The following is a 14,779-nucleotide window of genomic DNA, read 5'->3' as shown; positions in this document are numbered from 1 at the left end:
CATAGGGGGCAATATTATAGAAGTTATATTCTTGTACATTGGGGGCACTATTATATTAGTTATTTTCTTGCACAGAAGGGGCAGTATTATAATAGTTATATTTTTGTATATAGGGACAGTATTATAGTAGTTATATTCTTGTACATAGGGGCAGTATTATAGTAGTTATATTATTGCACATAGGAACAGTATTATAGTAGTTATAGTCTTGTACATAGCGGGCAGTTTTATAGTAGTTATACTCTTGTACATAGGGGGAAGTATTATAGTTGTTATATTCTTGTTTGTAGGAGGCAGTATAATAGTAGTGATATTCTAATACATACAGGGCAGTATTATAGTAGTTATGTTCTTGTACAAATGGGGCAGTATAATGCTAGTTATATTCTTGTACATAGGGGTCAGAATTATAGTAGTTATATTCTTGTAACTAGGAGCGGTATTATAGTGGTTCTATTCTTTTACATAGGGGCAATATTATAGTAGTTGTATTCCTGTGCATAGGGACAGTATTATAGTAGTAATATTCTTGTACATAGGAGCAGTATTATAGTAGTTATATTCTTGCACATAGGAGTAGTATAATAGTAGTTATATTCTTGTACATAGAGGGCAGTATTATAGTAGTTAGATTCTTGTACATAGTGGGTAGTATTATACTAGTTATATTCTTGTACATAGGAGCAGTATTATAGTAATTAAATTATTTTACATGGGCGCAGTGTTATAGCAGTTATTGTCTTGTATATATGGAGCAGTTTTATGCTAGTTATATTCTTGTACATAAGAGTAGTATTATAGTACTTATATTCTTGTACATTTGGGCAGTATTATAATAGGTATATTGTTGCACATAGGAGGCAGTATTATAGTAGTTATATTTTGTACATAAGAAGTAGTATTATAGTAGATCATATTCTTGTACATAGGAGGCCGTAATATAGTAGGCATTTTTTGCACGTAGGGAGCAGTATTATACTAGTTATATACTTGTACACAGGGAAGTGTGCAGGCTCGAATCTAAGACCTCCAGTGCTCTAGTCAGTAACTGTCACTGCTCAGACATCCAGCCTTTAGGACAGCTCACCTAGATGACTTTTGCCTAGTTCCCAGATTCTGCACACCCACCCCCTGTTCTAGCTCTAGTCGTTTCCTGATTAGGCTCACTATAAACACCTGACCCTGCCACTTCCTCAGTGCTTGATTTTTGTGCCCCACAGCCATAGTCAAGCTCCACTACAAACAACTGAGTCCTTCCATTAGGGACATTTAGCTTCCCTCCTGACAAAAGTACCAATCTCTTACCTATTACAGCAAACGGAGACCTTCAGTTGTTGACTCCTGGCTCTCTCCTCATTATTCTCTAGATCTGCATGGGTACCATACTTGTGGCTCCAACCCATTGCCTGAAACACTACAGGAGCAGTATTATAGTGGGCGTATACTTGTACATTGAGTAGAGTATTCTTGTAGTAACATTTTTGTACATTGGGATAATATTATGCCAGTGTAAAACAGGCTTAAACGCATTTATGATCATATTTGCGGCAAGTATTTGAGCAATGGGTGTTGCGTTTTTAGAGGCATGCATGCAGGGCTTTCTGTACATTTGCACATGCAAAAAGACACATAACTGTGCTCTAATTAATTGAAATGGGCAAATAAGTTAATTACTAAAATACTAGCTATTTTTTGTATTTTTCAAATGCGTAGTAAAATAAAGCATGCTGCATATTTTTTTGTGCAGACAAATATGCATGCAAAATACATGCATGTGAATGAACTCTGAAATCAAATTATTTCCAAACGCATACAGCAAAAAAGTCTTCCTGCCACCATTTATGAGATATAAAGAATAATCCTGGAAATCCACATGGAGAAGATTACAGGCCTTCCTTATACTTTCTTGCACAACACCTTTTTGTGATTATTACAGGATGTAACACAGGATCTGTACAGGATAAGTAATGTATATACACAATGACTCCACCAGCAGAATAGTGAGTGCAGCTGTGGAGTATAATACAGGATGTAACTCAGGAACAGTACAGGATGCAGTCCAAAAGCAGGCGTGATCTGTGTTTATTTTTATAACAGCAACATAAAAGTCCAACCTTAGCTTCAGGCAAACAAATAATAGTCGAAAATCCAGCTATCAGGCCGTCCCGGCCTGATCGGGTCGCACTTAGCAGGTGCAGCGCACAGCAGGGCTTCTATCTCCAGCCGGTTACACAGGCTGCCAGGGTCCAGCAGCCATCTTAGCTCCCCTGTGTCCGTGCACCAGCTATTTATGTGCACACTGGCTCAGCCTCCACACCTGGGCTGATTGAGCTCGCCCATACCCTGGAGTGGAGGAGGTGGAATGGATGGCCCCACTACCAACCTGCCATCCATTCCAAAAAAAACAGGCCCAGATATTTTTAAAGAGCAGATCTCTAGCAACTGCTTGTTGGAGACCACATTACGCTCCTGGTTTCTTACGTCTCCGAGAGCGGGACATGACCTTCCTCCAGTCCCCTTATGCATAGTACCGGAACCTAGGGGCGACGTAGCGACTGTCCACCACTACGCCCCTCAGTACCTCACAATACTCTTATATAGATGTAACACCAATAGAGATAAGAGAGCATGCTCGGATAAGGCAGTTACTCGAGCGAGCATTGCTCTTCTCGAGTAACTGCATTCTCCTCCAAGCAGGGGAGGGGGGAGGAGGGGTGAGAGGGGGGAAGCAGGGGAGGTGGGGAGAGAGAGATCTCTCTCACTCTCCCGCTCATCGCCCCCCCCCCCCACCCCCCCGAGCCTTCTCGGGCGAGAATGCAGTTAGTCGAGAAGAATGATGCTCCCTCGAGTATTTGCCTTATCCGTGCGTGCTTGCTCATCTCTAAACGCCAAGCTTCATTGCTGGTGGTATTGTATGTGTGTTAATAGCGCAAGTATGCCATGAACACTACAGTATTTGCATGCACAGGCTTTGTCTTTCACTATGAATGTGTGGAACACTGCAGAAATATCATAGGTGCGCTACTAAAGTGCAGCAGCGTAATTGCAGTGCGGCTTGCTTTATATGTTTGCTTTGAGCTATCAAGCGTTAATGACAATGTCTGTATCTGTTATTTTATCATGCTATAGCTTTTGAGTTGTTTTTTTCCCATTCCAGGCATTGCTTCTGCAGTGGTACATGACTGGGTCGAGGGCATCACCATAGCACTTTCTCGTCAACTACTTGCAGTCATCTTCCTGCAGATACTCTGTGACCAATTTCTGTAACATTGAGCATCAGTGCCTCGCTGCGTACAATATGTGCGGTGGAATCTTTCACAACACAACTCTCAGCTTTGGTCTCCGCGCCGGTGGAATTCATATCAAAAGTTTAAACAAGTGTCTGCATGCCGCTGATTCCAAAGCTGGTGACTCGATTTTATATTTGCTCTGAAAAAGTGTGATAAATCTGACATCTTCATTCTTGTGTGTTATGTGATTCCTGCGGATTGTTTATTGACAGCGATTTATTTTCCCTGACATACATTATACATTGTTTTGGCATCTTTGCTATTTTGTAGGAAGGTTTTCTAGACAAAAGAGAACAAGACAAAACAATAGCCCTCCTATTAATCTTTTTTTTTTTTTAAAGTAAAGCTCAATTATGTTTAGTCTGTTGTTTAATAATTAAGAACAGGAGGTACCCCTACTCACTGCTCCAAGACCCCAGTGATTGTCTGTACCCTGTCCCTGACACCACGTTGTATAGCTAAAACTGAAATGTAGCCAACACAGACCTATAGGAAGAAGAAAACCGCTGCATAACAAAAGAGGAGGATCTGTCTGGATTGTGGTGAGGTGACCCAGGGACTGGAGGAGCCAGGGGAAGATTGGTGAATAGAAGATACGGTAAGAAGACTGCCTTGGCAATAATAGACAAGTATTGATATCATGATATCATGGCTATTTATCACCCTCACAATCTATGTGGAAATCTCTGGATGTGAGGCATTTTCCCATGGATCCCTACAGGGGTTCCCTTCATCCCCACCACAGCTGTCACAGCCATGGTAGGAGATCACAATGCTCTCCCATTGTTCCCAAATGGGGCTCGCGTTGCTCCCCCCCCCCCCCCCCTTTGAAAACACTGGGTGATATTGCAAAAAAAAGGACATGTTGGTCTGCTTGCCGACTGAGCTGGATGCACCTCTGTGAGCTCCGCTCAAAAAACTCCTTCCATAGTGACAATATAGCTTTCCAGGGGAAAAAAAACAGAGGCCCAGATGACCATTATTCCTCAAGACAGCCATCACAACAAAACGGAAGACTTCTAAAGCCCCTAAGCGTATTCAACTTCTTTGTGTAATTGTTCCTGGTAAGAGAAACTAAGTAATCTTGTAGATATGACACAATATTGGATGTGGAACATGTGAATGTCCCCGGGATCTTATAGTCCTGCTTTGTGTTGGGGATCCATATCCTGTCTGCAGTCAGTATAGGTGAGCAGGTCTTACAGCTCCTTACCTTACAGGGATAAGTTCCTTTTTGTGCATTGAGGGCAATGCACTCCTGATTATAAAGTTCCTCAAATTAGTAAGTTGCCTGTAACAAAGGATGACCATCTGAAAACTATATTCCCGGACCCTGTCCTCCTATGTTACAGGCAACCTCCTAATTTGAGGAACTTTATAATCAGGAGTGCATTGCGCTCTGACACACAAAAAGGAACTTATCCCTTTAATGTGAGGAACTGCAAGACTTGCTCACATGTAAGGAACCGTGAACAGGATACGGATCCCCAACATACAGCAAGACTATAAGATCCTTGTGACATTCCTATGTTCCACGCCCGATGTTGTGTACCTAATCCAGTGCAGTAAGTGTTGGGGGGCTTTATGTCAGGGAAACAGAACAAAAACTGAGAGCCAGGATGAGATCTCATTGCCACTGAATTAGAGAGGAAAAGACGGAATTACCTGTGGCGAAACATTTTTGTTGTCACTGACATAGCATAGAGCAGATGAGAATTATCCCCCTGAAGGGCAATTTCAAGTCACAGAAGAATTTGGGAGTATAATTTTATGACCATGTTTGCCACCCTCAAAAATGGAATGAACCTCAGCCCGCGATTCTTGCATAAGTGGAAAATATGAAAGATCTGAAGGAGGTCAAGATGGGTGTCCTCTTCGCAATCAATTTTTGTTTTACTCATAAAAATTCAGATATTGATTGTAAGAATGTTTCGCGCAAATAGGTGGTGCTGCTGGGATAGGATTTCCATCTTCGTCTATGTGCCTTAGAGATAAGAAACATCATAAAACTGTCACATTCCTCAGCTCAGTGGACTGATTTAGTATTTAACTCTCTGCTCAGAATGTCTTGTGTTTTTTTAAGTCTCAAATTTCTGTGTGTGGACAATTATTTAGATGAAGAGGGGTGTCCCCCCTTCCCTCTGCATCTGTATGTTATAATTATGTTAGGGAAATTCAATTGTTCCGTCAATATGTTGTGAGGCTTCAAATCAGAGGTGGTTATGGCGGCCGCCGTGAGAAAGCAGTGGCACAGACAGGTCTTTGTGCAAAGCAATCTACCTGTTATGTGTGCTGCTGGGATCTGTAGTTCTAGGCTTCCTAGCAGCACAGCTACAGGTGGTTGAGGGTTAATTGAGCTGGCTGGGTGTGGTACTTCCTGCTAGCCAATCTCCTGGGTCTGTGCTCACATATAAACCCAGCTCCTGGTCAGTCTGTCTCTGGTGTTCACAGTGAGCAGTCATGAATCCTTCCTGATACAAGCTTGCTGTGTGATCGGTGTCTTGCTGGTTCATTTCCGTTTGTACGTTTATATTCTGTCAGTTTTGTGTTAGCTTGCTGTGTGACCTGCTATCTGTGTCCTGTCCTGTTGCAGCGTGCTGTGTGAACTGTGTCCAGTTCTGCTGGACTCCTGGTTAGTGTAGGGACTAGCAGTATAACCAGGAGCTGTGAAGTGGCCTGCTAGCTTCCATGTCTTGTACAAAACGTCAACTAATACCTGGTATTTATATTCAGCTTATCATCTGTCACTAGTGGTTGTATTTTGGCTGCTGTATGCTGTGTATTCTGGCTCTGTGTGTCCTGTTGTACAGTCCCTGTCATGTGGCATGTGTATGTATTCTGTTCTAGTGCATGGCTCCTAGGATCAGCTAGGGCCCAGATCCGAAGACCACTGGGCTGCCCTTATTGGGGCAATGTCCCTGCTTAGGTAGGGCCAGTTCATCCTCCCTGTAGGACAGAGTCAGTTTGCCAGAAACCCGTGTGCGTACTTAGTCCACTTTGGTCACGATTAATTGGTCTTGTCCAAGGGGCGGAGACTCCTGAATATAGTCTGGCAGCTGCTGATAGCAGTTGCCAGTTATTGGTTCCATTCCCTGTGTGTCTGACTTCGGTCCTGCTCCAGTGGAAGTTACCTTTTCTCGATACAGCTCTGCCTGTGTGCTGTGGTTTTCTTGTCGTCTTGATTTATTCTATCCACCTAGCCTGTTGGTACTAGTAAGTTGTCATCTGCATAGGTACAGCGGTTCCTTCCTGTCCTGCCACTAGGCAGCATAGGGTCGGTATTGGTGGCCTGGACCTGTTCACCTTTGGGGCAACATCTAGGAAGGGATATTGGCGTGGGTGAGGGTCAGGGAGTACCGTGCCATACGTACCTGTGCACACTACTAGTACTGTAACAAATACAACTTATGCCCATTTCCACCCATATACTTATATTCACCACTTAAGTTAGCAACTATTATCACTGTTAAACCGTTTTCTATATTTTTACTTGTCTTTTTCCAACTGTTCAACATTGCATGTAGTCCATTATCTTTTACCCATCCAGCATGACTTTCTGCAAATCTATCCCAATGCTGGGGGTGTGGTGCTCCTGTTCCTACATATCCTAAGTGCTTTTAACAATTTATCACATCCTCTACCCGCTGAAGCTCTGCCTTCTCTTTTTTTTTGTACAATTTCTTTAGCCGTCTTCCACACCTTATCCTCTTTAGCACCAATATTGCCCATGGCTGGCGGCTTATGTACACCAAGAGGCTTATTATTTTTATTTGTTCACACACATAAAATAATCCCCTGGCCATTGAAATATACAAACAGAAGCGCAGGGGGCCCTGTCCAGAATCGTGGCCTTGTTAGGGACTCCTTACAGCGTCACTGATCGGGTTCCTTTTAACACGGGGCACAGAGATTTATATTTGCACCCTGGAGGTCAGGTGCCGTAGATCAGGTCAGCTCATCTCAATTGCTCCCTCATGCATAAACAGGCACACATTAAGACAAAAACATTTGCATGTCAGTTCTTTCTTTTAAGTGTCAGTACTTCTTCACCCTGTCTGTAAGTGTCGGAACTTCCTCACCCTGCTTATTTTCCCCCGTCTCTACTACTTCTCTTATACCTATAAAAAGGTTTCCCATCAATGATTCTATTCCCTGAATACTTTAGGCTTCCCTGGTACAACTTATACCATGGCTTTCAGAGATCCGCAAAAGGATTTCATATTCTGTAAACTGACCACGCAAAGTAACAAACAAAGACAATAACAGTTAAAGAACACCTGCAAGCATATTCAGCCCACCGTATGGTTTCTTTTAAAAAATTGAAGATTTATAAGAGGTATGCACTTCTTACCCCTCAGACAGGAAAGGAGCAGCCAAGAAGCAAGAATAGATTGTGGAAAGATAAAGCCTTACCTTACTGCGCAGTTGTATCAATCCATAGTTCCGAGTGGCTCCTTATCCAATGTGGTTCCGGCTGGGTTCGAGGTGTAGGTGGTCATCTTGTTCCTTCAAGCCCCTCAAGTTGAGCGCCAGTTTGTTAGGGAAATTCAATCATTCCGTCAATTTGCTATGATGCTCCAAATCAGAGGTGGTTATGGCGACCGCCGTGAGAAAGCAGTGACACAGACAGGTCTATGTGCAAAGCAATCTAGCTTTATTACATATGTCACAACTTTTATAGTAATATGACGCAGGGCAAGCTTTATGCCTGATAAACTTGTTTTCACATAAACATACATTGTTGCTTAGAGATGTTATCTTAGATTGAACAGGAACTTGAGTTTTCATATTCCAATGTTACATTACCTTGATGGTTCCAGCTAAACAGGATATGCGATTAGTAAATTTTGCTGAGTTGTACTGCTAGCAGTATGCCCAGAAAATCCTGTTTAGCTGTGTCAAGAAGTGGTAGACAAGACAAAATCATATTTAGGCCTCAGACCTTCACAATTATGTGCCATCCAAACTAGTTTCATTCATTAGCCTGATGAAGGAGGAGATCTCCCGAAAGCTTGCTGTAACATAATGTATTTTATTAGCCATAAAAGGTATTATATGTACAAGATTACTTGGTTTCTCTTACTGAGTACAATCACACTTTACTGGCTAAAACGATACCAAAGCAACTTCTTTGTGGCGCACAGAACTGTGTGGCCCACGGCCAGGGTTGGACTGCAGCTGCCAGCGGACTGTCCTCAGTTTTGGGGGTCCTCAGCTGATGAAGAAATAATGGCTGCTTCCTCTCTCAATGGCACTGCTGCTACTGCTACTACCTACAGAGCCAAGTACCAGAGGATAAGCTTCAGAGGAGGGTGAGTGAAGCTGATATAGCAGCACACACCAATCATAGTGTGGCAGGCAAAATGGCGCCTATTAATAAAGCCGAAAAGAGCACAAACCCTTCTCTCTCTGCAAGCCCTGAGAAACAGAGGCCCAGGATGTCCTCCACTCTTCCCTTGCAACCCAACTTTAGTATAGCAGAAGACCCTATTGCAAACCTCCCTTCCACAAACCAGCCCGCTTCAGAGGACTTAATCAAAAATATGGTACTGGCTCTAAGAGGATCAATCCAAAGTGATTTTAACAGTTTGTCCTCAATGATTAACTCCTCCATACAAGAGCTAGGTGTTACATCTGTCTCCTGAGACCTGTAATGCTACAGGTGCTCTAGAGTTTTCTTGGTCAGGTGTGGGGTATTGTGCTGGCTGGGCGTGTGTGTGTGTCAGCCAGCCAATCCCTCTACGTGAGTACACATATCAGCTTTATTCTCAAGTGTGGGTGTGGACAGCTGTCTTCCCAGGTGTGGGTGTAGTCAGTATTCTCTGTTCTTATTCTGTCTCTGTGTGGTGTGAGCAGGTTCTATGTGTGGTGGCTGCAAGAAAGGTTTGTGTTTGTTTGGTTATGTCGCAGGACTCCTGGTTAACGTAGGGATTAGTAATATTGCCGGGAGCCGTGATGTGGCCCACTAGCTTTTATATTTTGATCAAAATGTCAACTAATACCTGGCGTTTATAGCTTTAACGTCTGCTACTAGTGTATGCATTCTGGCTCTGTGTGTCTTCTTATCCTGCCCAGTTGTCCCTGTCGGTGGTGGCATATGTATGTGTCCTATCTAAGGTGAATGGGTTCCTAAGAACAGCAAGGGCCCAAATCCAAAGACCGCTGGGCCGCCTTTTATTGGGGGCAATGTCCCCATTCAGGTAGGTCATTGTCACTTATATAGAAGAAGATAGGGAGAGGTGCTAATTTGCGGTAGTTCATCTGGTGTTCTCTATCCTTTTGGGTCATGTTTGTGTGGCCCCGTTGCTCATTTGCCCACATGAATGTAACATAATGGCCCCCAGTTTCAAAAGAGAATCATTATGTTAGTAACACGTCTATGTTGCACTATGTTGTATGGTATGTTCCTTTGTATTGCATGATGTTGTGTTGCACTATTTTGCATGATGTTATGTTGTGTTGGATACACGTCAGTGTTGCGGATGGCCAGGGGCGTCTGTCAGTCTCACTACTGTTGCATTTGTTTCTGGTGTTTGCTTAGAATGTGGTGTCTTTGCATGTGGCTGTGGAGAATGTTCCCCCATTTTCCCTGAAGATGGTTTGGACACCTGCTGTCCCTCGGCTCCTTGTGTTTTGGGGTGTATGCATTGAGTAGTGTGTGGTACGGTGACCACTCAGGTGCATGCACCCACAGATTTTTCCCTTTCCTTTGGCAGGTGTGGCCTCCAAGCATTGGATGTTTTTGTGCATGGTGCAGGCTGGTGATGCCGGCCACGGTGTTCCTTGTGTGCCAGGTGGGTGATGTCTGGTGTCCTTCCCCTTCTACAGTGGGTGTGGTGGCTCCATACAGCTTTTGGTGATATCGGTGACATGCATGACTTCTGAGTGATATTCATATGTTTTGTTATGCACTACGTTGTCTTTTTGTTGTGCTGACTTTCTCTTGGGCATGTCAATATTTGTATTAGTTTCCCCTTCTCCTGCTGACTGTCTGGCATCCTCACTAGGCCCGTATGGATAAGTCCTGTGCACGTTATGTCAGCAGGTGGTATTTCTATCTTATTCCCTCTAGCAATGTTCACTCTAAGTGTTATGTATGCTCCTTCCTAGTCAGGATATGTTGTGCGTTCACATCAGGCCCGTAGGATAAGTCCTGTATTGTGTAGTGTCCTTGGGGGAGTGCCTTAAGTCCAGAGGCCCCATTTTTTAAAGGAGAGGGGTAGTGTCACATCTGTCTCCTGAGACCTGTGGTTCTACAGGTGCTTTGGAGTTCTACTGCTCAGGTGTTGGGGATTGTGCTGGCTGTGTGTGTGTGTGCCAGCCAGCCAATCCCTCTGGATCAGTACACATAAAGCTGTCTTCCCAGGTGTGGGTGTGGTCAGCTATCTTCCCAGATGTGGGGGTGATCAGCTCTCTTCCCAGGTGTGGGTGGGTCAGCTGTCTTCCCTGGTGTGGGTGTGGTCAGCTGTCTTCCCAGGTGTGGGTGTGATCAGCTGTCTTCCCAGGTATGGGCGTGGTCAGCTATCTTCCCAGATGTGGGGGTGATCAGCTCTCTTCCCAGGTGTGGGTGGGTCAGCTGTCTTCCCTGGTGTGGGTGTGGTCAGCTGTCTTCCCAGGTGTGGGTGTCCTCAGCTGTCTTCCCAGGTGTGGGTGTGGTCAGCTTTCTCTGTTCTCATTCTCTCTATGTGTGAGGTGTGAGTAGGTTCTATGTGTGATGGCTGCAAGAAAGGTTTGTGTTTGTTTGGTTATGTCTCTGGACTTCTAGTTAGTGTAGGGACTAGCGGTATAGTCAGGAGCTGTAACGTAGCCCACTAGCTTGCATATTTTGAGCAAAATGTCAACTAATACCTGGCATTTATAGCTTTAACATCTGCTACTAGAGGTTGCATTTTGGCTGCTGTATGGTGTGATTATAGCTCTGTGTGTCTTCTTATCCTGTCCAGTTGTCCCTGTCAATGGTGGCATGTTTATGAGTCCTATGCAGGGTGTATGGGTTGCTAGGAGCAGCAAATACCCAGATCCAAAGACCACTGGGCTGCCCTTTATTGGCCTCGCTCAGGTAGATCAGTGTCACTTAAATAGAAGATGGGGAGTGGTGCTAATTCACCTGGTGTTCCCTATCAATCTTGGTCACGTTTGTGTGGGCCTGGTGCTCATTTGCCCACATGAACGTAACACTAGGAGACAGCATGGATCACATAGAACACAATATGAAGGAATTGACTGTATCCTATAATAGCCTAATAGATGCGCATTACGCCCTGGAAGAAGAAGTCACCTCTATTAGAAATAAATTAGCTGACCTTGAGGACAGGAATAGGAGCAATAATATAATGTTTCGTGGAATACCTGAACATATTGGCCAATCTAATTTGAAGGACTTCCTTTCAAACTTATGAGTGCAATTCTCCCAAACACCCCAGAGCAAGAGCAGATCATAGATAGGGCTCATAGATTGTCCAAACCCAACTTTCTAACAAAAAAAAGCCTATATGGATGCTATAGTGAGGATCCATTTATTTACATAAAAGAAGCTTTGATGTTTACAGCCTAGTAGACTGGAACCTTGCCTAGTCCATATTCTGATATGCAAATGTTTGAGGATTTATCCCAAGCTGCTATCCAACCTAGAAGAACTTTTTCGTCTGTCACAATGGCAATGCGTGCTGCAAAAAATCCAATATAAACGGGTATTTTCCCCCAAATTACTTATCAATAAAGACCGCTCTCTCCATATAATCTCATTCCCTGAAGAAGTTGGGAAACTCCTGCCACGCTGAGATATACCAATGCTAGAAAAACCGCAACCCACACTTTCAACAAAATGCAAGAGTTTCTAAGTCCTGGTCCCAAGCTGCACCATCATGAAAGCATTCTTCTAGGCTTTCTTTTTCCAGCCGCAGCCTATTGCTTCTCATTTTCCTGGAACGGTTCTCGAGGATTTCATTAAAGGGGTTGTCCCTCGAAAGCAAGTGGGGTTATACACTTCTGTATGGCTATATTAATGCACTTTGTAATGTACATCGTGCATTAATTATGAGCCATACAGAAGTTATTCACTTACCTGTTCCGTTGCTAGCGTCCCCGTCGCCATGGTGCCGTCTAATTTCAGCGTCTAATCGCCCGATTAGACGCGCTTGCGCAGTCCGGTCTTCTCCCTGGTGAATGGGACCGCTTGTGCCGGAGAGCTGGTCCTCGTAGCTCCGCCCCGTCACGTGTGCCGATTCCAGCCAATCCGGAGGCTGGAATCGGCAATGGACCGCACAGAGCCCACGGTGCACCATGGGAGAAGACCCGCGGTGCATCGTGGGTGAAGATCCCGGCGGCCATCTTGCTAAGGTAAGAAAGAAGTCGCCGCAGAGCGGGGATTCGGGTGAGTACTAAACTGTTTTTTTTTTTTAACCCACCACTTGTGTTTGTCTCGCGCCGAACGGGGGGCCTATTGAATAAAAAAAAAACCCGTTTCGGCGCGGGACAACCCCTTTAAGGAAGGTTGATTAACGTCAGGCAAATTTTTAAATGTTTTCCCCCCAAATTCTGCAGTCAATCATGTAACTATAATGTGACAAATGCAACGTACATTTTCGTTTTTTCCCACGGCTTTATGTACATGTTTTGAGCAGCTTGAGAAATATTTGATATTTGACTCTAAACCTTTGCATGAAACGGTAATGTTCTGGAAAATCTTGAAAAAAAACTAATAAAAATCATTTTGAAAAAAAAAGATATGCTGCGATTTTTTTTCCCTGCATATCATTGCAACAAAGTACTATGCAGGGAAACATCGCAAATGTGAATGAACCCATTTTATGTTTGCGCAGTGAGCATGGCATCAATCATGGATAAGACATCTGGCACCAAAGTTGATGGGTAAATAGAAGGCCACAACTTTATTATTTAACCATAAAGAGTAATAAATGCAGAGAAACAGATAACTTAGAACATGTTCAGAGAGAGACAATAACCACCATATAACTGACCAAAGAAAAACTGAAATACTAACCCACTTGTGAAACAGCATCATGTAGGCTATGAAGCACCCTCAGGGTCAACCCCACCCCCTCCCCTATGATATCTGCAAAATAAGAAAACAACAGCTAGCAATGAAACTTAAAGAAATAACATGCACATAACTCAGTCACTAAATTTACCCCTGAAACCACATGCACCAAGGCGAGTTGAGAGCAAGATGCCCCTGGGGAAAGATGGAGACGTCATTTTTGCGCTCTATTTTAAGGGGCCCCTCATTGTCGTGGCCCAGAGTTGGGGCCCTACAGCATGTATCTAGCTGCCTTGTTTGGTGTATATGCATATATATATGTGTACTGTCAATTGGGTTAACATGTGTATTGGCCTAGACAGGTCCCAAAAAGGTCAATGCACAAGCACAATTCACTCTGTCCCGTGTCAATCACCCTTAACAAGCCCTGGGATTGGGTATTGAGAATGTCCTTTATCTCAGGATTGGTTAATTGGGAGAGCTAGTGCTGCTTAGGAGCAGTCTGGGGAAGAGAAGGAAGGAGAGTAGAAGAAGTCGGTGTGCAATTCAGGCCGAGTCTAATGTAGGCTGAACCAAGTCATGCAGTGCCTGGGAAATTCCAGTTGTAGAGCTGGCTGCAAGAGGGTCTTTTTGCACCCTAACAGAAGGCATCTGAGTCAGGGCAGACCCCACACAGCTGGAAGGAAATCAGGCCTAGTAACCATGAGTTTACCGCATTCCTGTTGAGTCAGAAGTCAGGGTGCCCATGAGAGAGAGTCTGCACTCATCCCTCCATTCCTCCACAAATAACCGCCAAGCGCTGCAACCATCTAGTCACCACACCAATGCCTCCACCTTGTGCCACTCACTACACTATGTTTACCTTCTGCAATTTTTGGGCCAAGGGCATAAAGTTTCTAGAATTACCCCTGCAGCAATATTTCATCTGGAAAGGGGCAGAAACCACATGGATCCCATATTAGGTTGGGTCAGTTTCCTGCAGTGATTCCAGTATCCTTCTCCCATGACTGAAAAGGAAAATAGAATCCCAAGCAAAAAATGTGAACCCGTATAGAAGATCAAGAAAACTGAGAAACTGCTGGATGGAGTTGTATTCTTTACAGCCACTCAGATACCTTATAATTCCAGGGGGATTATTATAATGACATTAAAGGGGTTGTCCCGCGGCAGCAAGTGGGTCTATACACTTCTGTATGGCCATATTAATGCACTTTGTAATGTACATTGTGCATTAATTATGAGCCATACAGAAGTTATAAAAAGTTTTTCACTTACCTGCTCCGTTGCTAGCGTCCTCGTTTCCATGGAGCCGACTAATTTCCGCCGTCTAATGGCCAAATTAGCCGCGCTTGCGCAGTACCGGTCTTCTTTTTTCAATGGGGCTGCTCGTGCTGGATGCCGGCTCCGTGTAGCTCCGCCCCGTCACGTGCCGATTCCAGCCAATCAGGAGGCTGGAATCGGCAATGGACCGCACAGAAGCCCTGCGGTC

At 44.2% G+C, this 14,779-nt stretch overlaps 1 long non-coding RNA gene across 1 annotated transcript in view; it reads right to left on the bottom strand.

Moving 5' to 3' along the window:
* LOC136579775 (uncharacterized) overlaps positions 1 to 7,948 on the bottom strand; it is an 87,355-nt gene extending 79,407 nt beyond the window's left edge. Inside the window, exon 1 of the long non-coding RNA XR_010786915.1 lies at positions 7,704 to 7,948. This is a non-coding gene — a long non-coding RNA (uncharacterized lncRNA). The remainder of the gene's footprint in view (positions 1 to 7,703) is intronic.
* Positions 7,949 to 14,779: the final 6,831 nt, after the last annotated feature.

Source organism: Eleutherodactylus coqui, chromosome 10 (genome assembly GCF_035609145.1).
Source record: "Eleutherodactylus coqui strain aEleCoq1 chromosome 10, aEleCoq1.hap1, whole genome shotgun sequence".
NCBI lineage: Eukaryota > Metazoa > Chordata > Amphibia > Anura > Eleutherodactylidae > Eleutherodactylus > Eleutherodactylus coqui.
Note: the sequence above shows the minus strand (reverse complement) of the source record. Positions and strands in the feature narration are given on the sequence as shown.